The sequence below is a fragment of the Argopecten irradians genome, unplaced genomic scaffold (assembly GCF_041381155.1).
Source record: "Argopecten irradians isolate NY unplaced genomic scaffold, Ai_NY scaffold_0532, whole genome shotgun sequence".
Taxonomy (NCBI): Eukaryota; Metazoa; Mollusca; class Bivalvia; order Pectinida; family Pectinidae; genus Argopecten; species Argopecten irradians.
In genome coordinates, this window is record NW_027187999.1 from 20,869 (window position 1) to 34,231 (window position 13,363).

General features: G+C 35.1%; 1 long non-coding RNA gene across 1 annotated transcript; it reads right to left on the reverse strand.

Moving 5' to 3' along the window:
• Nucleotides 1–11,580: 11,580 nt before the first annotated feature.
• Nucleotides 11,581–12,441, reverse strand: LOC138312935 (uncharacterized). Its single transcript, XR_011207083.1, has 2 exons — nucleotides 12,066–12,441; nucleotides 11,581–11,693 (listed from the first exon to the last, which is right to left on the reverse strand). It is a non-coding gene; the product is annotated as an uncharacterized lncRNA (long non-coding RNA).
• Nucleotides 12,442–13,363: the final 922 nt, after the last annotated feature.

The following is a 13,363-nucleotide window of genomic DNA, read 5'->3' on the forward strand; positions in this document are numbered from 1 at the left end:
TTTATTCCTCACTACGTCACTTCCGGTTTTGATACAGCGAGCGGACCCCTTTTGGTACACGGGACATTTTGCTTTGAGATTCTCGATTGGTGTGCTGAAATTTTAATTTATGCACTTTGATCGAAAGGTATGGTATTCATATACATCATTCTGTGTGACTGTCTTTGATATTTACCGACGATTATTGAAAATGTACCGCCATTCAAAACACTACCTAAATATGGCGAGTTATTTCCCGTATTTTTCGGTGAAATTGAAAGACGGTTTGGTGTTACAATTATAATATGGGGAATATCCACTACACTTCTTCATATAAACTGATTTAAAATAGAACATACCTCTTTCAGAGTATTCTGCAATCTATATTCCCGGTAAATACCAATTTTCCAAACTTTTTAAAATATTTTATCAAAACGAAACAAGCACCTGCTCATTTGCATATAAAATTTGATATAACATGGCTAAACAGTCCATATTATAACTAGGCCTATAATATAGATCTATCCAGTATCCATTCTCCAAATGAAGCATTAGTAGTAACGCAAATAGAACATAATTATAAGATATGGTATCCTGTTTTATAAGATCATTTTATTAATTGTAGGCCTACCATGTAGTGTATATTACATATTGTGAAAAAGAGCTTGTTTAGAACTGTTTGTATGTAAAATGTATATAACCTTATAATTTGCATGTATTTAATTTTGATAAGACTTCATTTAGCCCTCAATACACAGCTAATGCATAATAGTACATACTTGCTGAAAATCTTGTTATGCAACTGTATTTTGAGGTTGAGGTCTTGTTTATAATTGTTATTTATATGAAAAATTAAACAAAATCATAGATAAATACATGTAGGTATATTGGGTAATTAAAATGTTTTTATGTATTATTATGTATGTATGATATTTAAAGATAATTTTATAAATTACATTACAAAATGAATTTTATATACTCTTCTGTTTTAATCTTTTTACAACTCTGTCAATTTTGTTATAATCTCCCATTATTGATTTTAAAAGGTTTGCATTACAAAACATTACATATTTAAATTTTCCCATATCAATTTATTAAGAGGATTCAAATACATGAGATTCATGTATAATTATTTAATAGCATATATAGATATTTTTATGGTAAAACAAATACCATTTTATTCAATTACTGGGTATATAAATCACTAATGACCAGATATCCTTCCTTCTGTTAACTTATTACATGTAATTATTAAGCTACATGTAAATCATTTTTACCTGGGAGTTTATCTGTAAAATGGTAAAATTGGGAATGATATATCCTGTCCATTTTTACTGGAAGACCACAAATAAGAGGTTAAGAAGAAAAGTCCTCATAATGGTCATGGCAATACAATAATATTGTATTTTTACATGTACATAGTGCATTTTGTTCCCTATAGAACAAAGATACCCTATAATCCAGCCATGATTGGATATTGTTAAGATCATTAGCTCTGTACCTGGTATAATTTTTCATGTCTAATTTTCTATTTTGTTTATATTGCAGGCATGGAAAACCCCAGAATATAGGAAGAATTTCTTGAGGCTACACATACCTTTTCTATATGTAAAAACCAGAAAGTATTAAATGCATGGAAACCATAATATCTCTTTCTTTTATTTCCCGAGTTCATCATCTGTTACAAAATTTCTTTTGTTCATTTGAAAATTGCAGCATTTAGCACAATAATTTTGGAACATATTGTCATATACAAACATATATGAAGAAGTGAATGTCTCAGAAATTGGTTTTATTGTAAAATTAAGTATAATTTTTAAGAAAAAAGATCTAGTTTATAACTGGAATTGCCCTTATGCTTGTTAATTTTCAGTAAATACATTACAGCACTCATAAATATATCAATTTGTTCTTTCTTTAAAGTTACAATACTGGGAATCACAAGATAGAGTATGCATGGTAATAGTATATGTACAGTAATATACCTGGTACATGTACATTTATACTTCTAGGTACTAGGTAATACATGCAGGTACACTGTATAATTGCATATTAAGTTGATTGGTGGATACATAATGGATGCAATAGGGCCTAAGGAGGTAGCTAGTACAGGTTCATTTAAACACAACAATACTGCATGAACACACAATCTTAAAGATTCTTGCAATTTCTTCTTACAGATGAAAATAAATGTATCAACATTTGTTCAATTCAGGATCACTTTAAATATGAAATTTATATACATGTACATGTATGTGTATACATGGCCTCACATTGATATTAGTTTTGATGCTATGCACTGACCATATTTTGGTTGGTATATCAATATTGATTCCTAAATGATGGGAGAGAGAGAATAAATGAAATATTTGTGAGCAATGTCTTCTATATATAATGAAAGATCTAGGATGAACATGTAAGTTCAATGTTATATTGGCCCTGCAGGTAGGGCGTTAGAATTGTGCCTACTGCCCCTATTGCATGATCGTAAAAGGCGACTAAATTTAGGATCTTATCTTTTCTCTTCTTCCTAATTGACTTTATCTTTCCTAATGCCTACCTTGGCACCGCCTCACTTTTGGCCTTGAGTTGAGCGTTCGCCCCTGTGAGGAAGGCTCTGGGTTCTGTCCCCTGGCCGAGACACACCAAAGTCTATATAAAAGTGGTAGTTTCTGCTCCTGCTTAGCGTTCAGCATACAGGGAGTGGGACGACTGGTTCGCCCGTTGACAGTATAATGTGACCGGGTGAGATGTGTTGCTTGGTGTCTTCGGCGGCATGCTTCAGTGATATAGCACTATAAAAAGGGCAACAGTTCCACTATACAAGAAGACACAACACGAACATACCGCAGTCTCCCAGTACACTCACCTCGCACAACATACACGCAACACACCGCATACATGGGAGGCCGTCCTTACATGACCATAGCTGTTAATAGGACGTTAATAAATCAAACAAACAAACAAACAAACAAATCAATGTTATATTTTTTCCATGACTGCATGTGACATTAAATCTCCATGGTGATTCTCAACACTGATCCAGTTTATTGCTGTTTTTGTGTAATGAACTCTATTATCTATGAAATAGTATTTGCCTGCAAATCTGGATTAAGTAATTTTATAATTTTGAGGAACCACTTTTAAAAAATCTACTGAGTTGCTGCTTACATGTAAGTTACATGTATCTGTAGTAATTCTGTACTGAGTACATTTGTATGTCATTGTCTTGGGGAAATGTCACTGGTCTGTTGTTTGATTATCTCATTTGATTTAAGACAAAAGTACATTCATATGGTGTACATGTAGGTAATCTTACAATCTAAGTGATTAATAAACAAAAAAAGTAATAATTGACACCAACACATAGTATATAGATATATATATATCCTTGCTATAAATCCGGATCATTAAACCCCCAACCGAGCACCTGGCCTGGTAGATCGTTTTAGTCAGCAACGTTGAGCCATGCGCATTGGTAGTAGTAAAAACAAAAATGGCGAAGCGGGATGTTTGAATTGCGGTGTTATACTCAGAAAACTGGCATATCTGCGCTAATAGAAGAGGTATCGTTAGTGAAATGATATCCGAAGAATTTTAGGGATATAGAGATTCATTTAATGTGTTTACTTTTGATGAAAACGGATAACAATGTAGCATAAAATAGCCGTCGAATGGCTCTACGGCACCCACTGCTAACATTTACGACCCTTTCGCCCATTTCGATGTAGGCGTATACGAATATAATCTAGACGATCGAAGTCAAATTTGAGCTTAAATTGTCATTTTATACTTGTATTTTTATATCACAATAGTATAAATGACAAAACACAGTAACTAGAATTCTAGACGGGAAAACCCGAATTTTGTACCAAAAGGGGTCGTGTACCAAATGGGGGTATGGTCACGTTAGTATCGTTATAGGTTGGGGATTCAAAATTGTACAAATGATGGGGCTGACCCCCGGGGGGCCTGAGGGGCGGGGTCAATTTGGCTATTTCCATATAAACGACTTCTTCTCTGAAACCAAGCATGGGATAGCACCCATAATGCAACGGTAGCATCCTTATAAGGTGGGGATTCAAAATTGTAAAAATGATGGGGCTGACCTCCCGGGGGCCTGAGGGGCGGGGCAGAAGGGGCCAATTCGGCTATTTCCATATAAAAACTTCTTCTGTGAAACTAAGAATGGTATAGCACCCATAATGCAATGGTAGCATCCTTATAGGGTGGGGATTCAAAATTGTGCAATTGATAGGGCTGACCCCCCGGGAGCTTGAGGGGCGGGGGTCAAAATGGGTCAATTTGGCTTTTTCCATATAAATGACTTCTTCTCTGCAACTGAGCGTGGTATAGCACCCATAATGCAATGGTAGCATCCTTATAGGGTGGGGATTCCAAATTGTACAAATGATGGGGCTGACCCCCCGGGGGCCTGAGGGGCGGGGTCAAAAGGGGCCAATTTGGCTATTTCCATATAAACGACTTCTCTGCAACTAAGCATGGTATAGCACCCATAATGCAATGGTAGCATCCTTATAGGGTGGGGATTCCAAATTGTGCAAATGATAGGGCGTCCTGACCCCAGAGGGGCGGGGTCTAAAGTGGTCAATTTCCATATAAATGACTTTTTCTCTGCAACTTAACATGGGATTACGCTCATAATGCAATGGATACATCCTTATAGGGTTTGGATTCAAAAATTTTCAAATGATGGGGCTGACCCCCCGGGGGCCTGAAGGGTGGGGTTAATTTAGCTATTTCCATATAAACGACTTCTTCTCTGCAACTAAGAATGGAAGGCACTTATAATGCAATGGTAGCATCCTTATAGGGTTGGGATTTGAAATTGTACAAATGATAGGGCTGACCCCCGGGGCCTTAGACGGCAATAGATGCGAGGTCAAAAAGGTCAATTGGGCTACTACTTTCATTTAAATTACTTTGTCTCTGAACCCATGTATTGGATAGCATATTTGTATGGTATCAATAGCATCATTGTATGGTTGTGATTCAAAATTTAACTTTGGGAGTCAATTTTGGTTATTTTTCTTATTGTCAGAGTCTTGTGATAATTACAAACAAAAAACCAGGTGAGTGATACAGGCCCTCTGGGCCTCTTGTTTTTGTTGTCGACAGAGATGGAATATACCGTGGCATACCAATTCATATTTACAAATCAATGTGACATTTTAATTGATTTAACATAACTCTTCATCCAAGTAACCTCGGTCTCATCAGCTTCATGGAATTTCCTTCAGCGGCACATATATCACTGTTATCTACATCATATAGCAATGTACAAGGCCCTGCTGGTTGACCGTATATATAAATTAAGGATCTTATATCATTCTTTTTTTTCTAACTAACATTCTTCTGCACTTGAGTAGCAGCCTTTTTTACTTGATTCTGAACCAGTAACATGAGAACACACCGCATACATGGGAGGCCGTCCTTACATGACCATAACTGTAAATAGGACGTTAAAGTGAATAGTCGGGCAAAGAAAACCAGTCTAAATGCGTTCATTGGCCTTCCAAAAGTTCTCACATATTAATACGACGGTCAAGTTCTGCTTATCACTTCATAAATTCACAATCGATCATCATCCTTTTAAAACGATCGATCATCGACTAATGATCGATTAATTTTGTTTGCTCTGTCGGGCTTGCATGTTACAAAAATCAAAGTTCTTGTTTGCTTTTTTCTTTTCTTTTTCAAATTGTTGTGTGTTACGTATACGGTTGCCAATATGTATTCTTTTATACCATTTTGTATCCGATAATTTGTATGTGCTTTGTTTTTTTTTATTTTATAATGAATTAATGATTCATTGAATAAATTGTTTTCAAAATATTTCAAGATATTTGTGTTAATTATTTTACTATGAATGTGTTGACAAATTGACATAACAAGATCAACTCTAAAGAAAGTTAATGACTTGTCATTTTAATGACATAAAACAAAATTAAATAAACTGATCAACAACTGAAAACTAAATATTCAGAGTACTTGACTGACTAGAAACAAGAGCACAGTATTTGTTTAGGCATATTCATATCATCAATTCATCATGTTGCACAGACTATACTAGTACTATTGACAATGTCCATGTAGATCTCACCTCAGATTAGAGTAAGAATAAAGTACAGACCTAAGAAACCTTAAGCTTTTGAGTTTTTGTGCAGAAAAATCATTTTTATCAACATTTTCGGGGCTCAATTGAGATCTCTTTTTACGAACAATGTTACCGGCACGACTAAATACTCGTTCGGAAGGCACAGATGATGCAGGGATTGCTAAGAATTATTTTGCCACTTTTGCCACTCTTGGATAAAATATTTCTTTTTCTTTCCACCAGTCCAGACCAGTATTACCACCAGCATCCTCTACTAGATATCTTTGAACTTCCTGTTCAGTAAGAATACTTCAGGGATGTGACCAGCTTCTTTATAGTCCCCAACGATAATATCATCGAGCCAGTCGCATTCAACCTTTCTCTTTTTAGAAGCTTGCACCGGATCAGAATCTTGTTTATTTCCAGATCAGACTCTTGATCATTTAGAGATTCTGGGTCATCTGAGAGTTCAGGTAAATTAGGCACAGGTTTATTAGATGTAGCATCTTGATTCTCCTCATCTTTCTCTTTCTTGATAACAACACAACCAGTAACTCTGTCTTTCTTTGCTTCAACTAAAAGTAGTGCATGTGCTTTTTCTCTTTCTTCTGTGGACAGAAAGGAAAGATGTTTGGTTTTTGGGTGAAGAAGTGATGCAATCAGTGCTACATCTATTTCAGGACCAAACCTGTCTTCTAGCTGACTTTTCATTTCCTTTTTGACCTTCTTGACAATACTGATATCATTCTCTTCTATCAGTATTCCCTGACAAAGTTTCTTCATGACAGGAAGGATCAGGTGATGTGATGGTGTGTTTTTTCAGGAGAAAGCATTTCTGTAGCTGTTTTGAATCCTTCCAGTACTTCCACCAAGTGCCCAACTATAACCATTTCTTCATATGTGTAAAGATTTCTCTGAAGTTCTGAGGCTCTTTTTGATAGGGATTTGTCCAAAAGAGTGGCTTGAAGTGCAGCGGATTGCTCCAAGAGTCTTTTCAACATATCCAGAGACGAATTCCATCTTGTTGGTACATCTTGTATAAGTTTGTGACCTTGTGCTGAACTTTCCAACAACAGTTTTTGCTTTTGCTGAAGGACATCGGATGCAAGGGGGCTCTGATGGAAGAAAGTTACAATGGACCTTCCTCTGCTTAAGATTTTGTTGATCTCTGTTTAAACTGTTCTTAACAATTAAATTTATTTTGTGACCATAACAACCCACTCTTGTTAGATTCATTATTTGAAATGCCTTTTTTTCATTGGCCGCATTGTCTGTGTCACATATAGGGTCTTTGATTCCCCATGTCTCCAGAGTGGTTTGCAGGTGACGGGCAATGTTATCTGCAGTATGTGACCCAGGGAAAAGTTTTGTCTGTAAAACAGCAGACTTTAGTTTCCATTCACTGTTGATATAATGTACTGTAACTGTATCGTATGATTCTGTATTAAGAGATGTCCATGCATCATGAGTGATAGAAACACCATAGAGACATTTCTTTAGGTCATCAACAAGTGCAATCCTCATATTCTCATACTTCTCATCAAGTTTCTTGGTAATGGCTTTCCTCCCAGGTGGTGTGTATCTTTATCTAATTCACAGCAGAAACGTTTTAATGAGTCACTTTCAACAAAATTCAGTGGTAACAATTTGTCAATAATCATATCACACAGTTTCTCATCAATTTTGCGTTTTTATCTGCAGTAAGTGGTCTACCATCTTCCTTGACTTGTCTTTTAAACATTGTGGGAATGCTTGACTGTTTGCTAATACTCTGTTCGATGTGATTCTCTGCAATCCATCCCCTATGCTGATGGTCGAGATGAAATTGCATATTTGTTGTGTTTTCTGAAAAAAGATAAAGCAATGAGGAAAATTGTTCTTTATCTCAAAGACAAGTTCAACTTATTGTCAATTTATTTTACTGAAATTTACATTAACTATTTTCACAATAAAATTTTAATATTTTTTCAGTGAGTTTAAGACTTATGACCTTATGACTGATTTAACAGATATTACTTCGTTTTACGTATCTAAATTTAATGTTTATTGTTATCATCGTGCTATCACGATGTTATAATATATAAAACTAAAAGCGATGCTAGTTAGCCACCGAAAACGACAACGTGGTTCTACTTTCATTTTCCTTAATCTTAATATAGGATATTTACGATGTCACTGAAGTTCACCACTAGACCGCAAAATTATTGACTATTTTGTGAAGAATACAGAATTTCTGCAATAAATTAACATGTTTTAAAATTTCAAATATAGATCTACAGTTATAATAAAAAACTCCGGGAAAAACACGTTCCGACGATTCTACTTACTATTGAATTTGTATTTGTTTCCACACTTTTTGCAGAAGACAAATTCCATGTCTAGTTTCGGAGGACAGCTGTCCTTTATTCTTTTGAATCCAAAAAAATTCCACACACGGGAACGTTTTGCCCCCGGATGATCGTATAGTTCGTCTGTCGTATTTGTCGCCATGTTCATTCATCGTATGTTGCTACTGGAACAGATAAAAAAAACATGCACACTATAGAACGACAACTACAACAATGTTTAGGCAAATTACAAAATTGGGCTGACGAAAATGGCTTTAGATTTTCAAGATCAAAAACTGTCTGCATGCATTTCTGTCAAAAACGAAAACCACACAACGATCCAGACCTCACACTCAATGGAATTAAAATTCCAGTAGTTGAACAAACTAAATTTCTTGGATTAATATTCGATTCGAAACTGTCCTTTGTTCCACACATAAAACACCTGAAGGATAAGTGCTCGAAGGCGCTGAACATTCTACGTGTTCTGTCCCATTCTGATTGGGGTGCAGACCGTGAAATGCTTCTGCGTATCTACCGGGCACTTATTAGATCAAAGCTTGACTACGGCTCGATTGTCTATGGATCGGCTCGCAGCTCCTATCTACAGATGCTTGAACCTATCCAGAATCAGGGACTGCGTCTGGCACTTGGAGCTTTTCGAACAACACCTGTGAAGAGTCTCCATGTGGAAGCTAATGAGCCATCTCTAGACGATCGACGAAAGAAATTATCCTTACAGTATGCTGCCCAACTGAAATCCAATCCCAAAAACCCCGCATTCGATCTTGTATTTAATCCACAACACCAGGACATATTCAGACAAAATCAAAAGCTCATACCAACATTTGGCATCAGAATTTCAAAGTTTTTGCAGGAACTAAATATAAATTTCGACGCCATTGACGAGTACACCATATCGGATGTACCACCATGGCTCATTCAAACACCTGATATCAATTTATCTTTGCATGAGAGGGCAAAGTCCAGTGCATTACCCGAAGAACATAAATCCTCCTTTCGGGAGTGCATCAGAGCTTTCCCTGATCATGTTAAGATCTACACTGACGGCTCAAAAGATGGTGATAAAGTTGCGGCAGCATGCTGTACATCTAATCACTGTTCCTCTATCCGACTTCCAGATGTTGCATCCATTTTCTCTGCGGAAGCTTGTGCTATCGGTCTGGCTCTTGACCACATCTAAGAACACCGCATTGAAAAGGCAATCATCTGTTCAGACTCTCTTTCGGTTCTTCAGGCTTTGAAATCAAGATGCCCTAGAAATACTCTAATCCAAAATCTTTTAATCCGAACATTTCGATTATCTTCTAAAACTCAAATTACTTATCTCTGGATTCCCAGTCATGTGGGTATAAAGGGGAATGAACAGGCTGATAAAGCAGCTAAGACTGCTCTTCGCCTAGCACAAACAGATTTGAAACTACCATACACCGACATCAAACCTTCAATTCAGTCAGCCATCAAACACCATTGGCAACAAAGGTGGTCTACCGAAACAAACAATAAACTGTTTAAAATTCAACATACACTTAATCCTAAACTGTCCAGTCGGAGAGACCGCAGAGAGGAAGTTGTTCTCTCTCGGCTCCGAACTGGACACACATATTTTACACATTCCTATCTATTGAGAGGGGAGGATCCTCCCACATGCCATGCAGGTGATTCTCCTCTCACAGTGGAGCATATTTTAGTGCACTGTATTGATTTTAAGCACATACGAGATAAGCACTACGATGTCTCCGACATGTACACTTTGTTTCATGCCGTGAGACATAATCGTATTTTTAATTATCTCAAAGAAATCGGTATTTTAGATAAAATATGAACGTTTTTCTTATCGTATCATCGTATCAACTCAACATTTCATCGTTTCATCAACTTTTTGTATGAGTTTTCTCGTGTGTTTTAGCCGAAACTTTTATCCCATGCAAAACCTTTTTTATCAAATAAACGTTTACAATCTGTGTTTTAATTTTTACTTGCCTTTTCTTACCCTGACCTTTTATCCTGATATTAATGCCTGACTTGTAGTTTGGCCCTAAATGACCTTAGTTGTCGATGGGCCGTAAAACTCAAACAAACAAACAAACAAATCAGGTGACCTAAAAATTTAAAATGTATGCTTCACGCGTAATTACGGTAATTTAAGTGGATTTGAAGTGGGTCACTTATGGGGATTTTAAGTATTTAAAATATTTAAATTATTCACCGGTGTTTCTGCTAAGGGGATTTGCAGTGGTCCATTTAAGGGGTTATCCAGTGGTTTCGATAAGGGGATTTGAATTGACCCCATTAAGGGGGTTTGCAGTGGTCCAGCTAAGGGGATTTGAAGCGGTCACACAAAGAGCATTTTTTTAAAACGTCTACAATATGTAAATGAGGACACCAGTGGATTTGAAGTGGTATCCTTAGGGGGATTTGATGGGGTCTCACTTAGGGGATTTAAAGCGTCTAAAAATCAAATGGTGCTTAACAAAAGTTATTTCATTAAATTCATCTTTGGTAACTTCTGGCTTAAAAGAAATAAACTGCTGTAACAGCTTTTGTTTGAATATCCAGGCAAATCTGGAGTCTAGGGGTTTGTAAAAGATTTTTTACTGGAATAGCTCTTATTTCTGAAAAATAACAAAAGTGACAACTAAATAATAGTTTATTGTATTTCATATACATTCTTATTTCTTTCTTTTTTAAAAATACATTCATAAATAAGATATTGAATGGTAGTACACATAAGAATTAGAAATAAGTACCATAATTACAGGACAACATGCATGTCAATCTACTTATTATCCCCTAAATGCTCAATTTAAAATATATATTTTGTAATATAACAGCACAGTCATTACTTTATAGTATAAATATTGACTAATGATATTCTGTATTTGCATATTATAGAGTTATCTGCCCTAGCGGGTAGGTATTGATTGTGATGTCATGTGTTTGCAGGCATAATATTATACTTTAAGAGAAATCTACCAGAATTTCTCACACAAAATAATGACATCACAATGGATACCTACCCGCAAGGGAGGTAATTCTGTAATCTGCAAAGATTGAATAGGTTTTATATGAGGAGACATAATAATATTTTATAATTGATGAGTTTGGTCAAATCCATGAGTTTTCATTTTCTTCATTTGGTTTCTTTCTTCTTTGTTAACATTAACTTTAAAATAATTCACATATTGTTTTTAGTGTCTTTTTGTGAACTGCATATGTCTTTCTGTCATCGCAGTCTACTTCAGTGTCTGAAATGCAAGTAATAAAAAAGAAAACATTAATAGTTTTTGCATGTGTGATGAATTTCAATTGAATGATGAATTTTTGTATACCGGCACAAGATGTATTCATCACTATTTTTTTTTTAATTGAGATTTCTCATTAACAATACCAATATTTTCATATTCAAAGGACTGTAAATATGGTCCTCGCCATTCCTCTGAAAAAAGGGGTGTAGGGAGGCAGTAGCACTCAATTTATATAGCCATAAGGCCACTGCTTCCCAAGGAGGGGTTTTAATCAATTACAAAATGGAAGGCCTTATAGCTATAATATACTGACCATTTTTTATTAATTAAAAATATTAATTAAAAACATCTTCATAACAGCTAAGTATATACCCAGTATAAATTAAGGAGTTGATTAGACTACACATTTGTACCCGCAGTCTCCATTATTCTAGGCCGGCGATACAGATTTCATTTCTTGTACATTTCTTCAAAAACAATAAAACATACATTTAGGAAGCTCTTCATTTCTTCGGGAATAAAACCTTTAGGAATATTATGATCATTGACTAGAAGATTACCTGGTACCAAAATAAATATTTAGATTCTAAATACAAGGCAAATTGAATTTTGAAATGTAAATCTCTGAAGTTAAAATTGAACAGAATAATTTCCAGACAAAAAATATCAAATGTCACTTCATAAAAAGTTAATTTTTTTAAACAAAATTTAAATAACATTTTTTGTCATCATATACATATATCATGACTTTTTGTAATTTTCACATGGATCAATTGAGAATCACTAAAATCATACCTGTTTTGAATGACTTCATAATAGAGGACATGTAGCTCTGTGATATTCATGATTGATCAGCCAAATTTAGAATAAATGTATTCTGCATGATGACATAATTATGTAGTTTAATAATTAGGATATATACTACATAATCAAATTGGAAATATCTCACTCAGATTGCATGTTAAATTAATCTAAGTAATACATGTATACAAATATTTCAAAATCAAACATAAAAATTAATTTGATATAGTCTACTTCAGTAGGCGGCCTTATTGTTTTTTATCTCTACATTTTCCCAGTTTTAATTTTACTTTGCTTGTTAGAAATTAAAAAATATGCTATAATGTCTTAAATACATTTAAATACCAGATACTAAACTGTAAATTATAGATTTTATTTAAAGTCACATTATTTCTTTTGGAAACAATCATAAACACAAATATCTAAGCTAAAATCAATAATTACAAATTAATCAGCCATGGCAAATAACTCCATCTCTCAAAATATTACTGTGAAGTTTGCCGTATATGTATGTCATACCTACCGGTCGTAATCATCGATGTATTGAAGAACTATTCTGCTGTCCTCACGAAGTCTATGTTCTCCAGTGTATAAAAATATTTAGCATGGTCAACATCGGTTGTAAGCCAAGCAGTCTGTGTCCGTATTTGTTTACATTCAGCAATCAGACATTACGTAAACAAACACACATGCCTGCCAGTGTTCCCCGCACTGAATAATCACGTGACTAACACATATGTGTCACAAAAGAATGCCGTAGACACACTCTCTAAACAAAGAACTGTCGCTTCCGACAAGTTTTGTTGTTAATACTCTATTTAGTAAACAGTTAACAGGCATTATGTTGTTTTATTTGGATAATGCTTCAC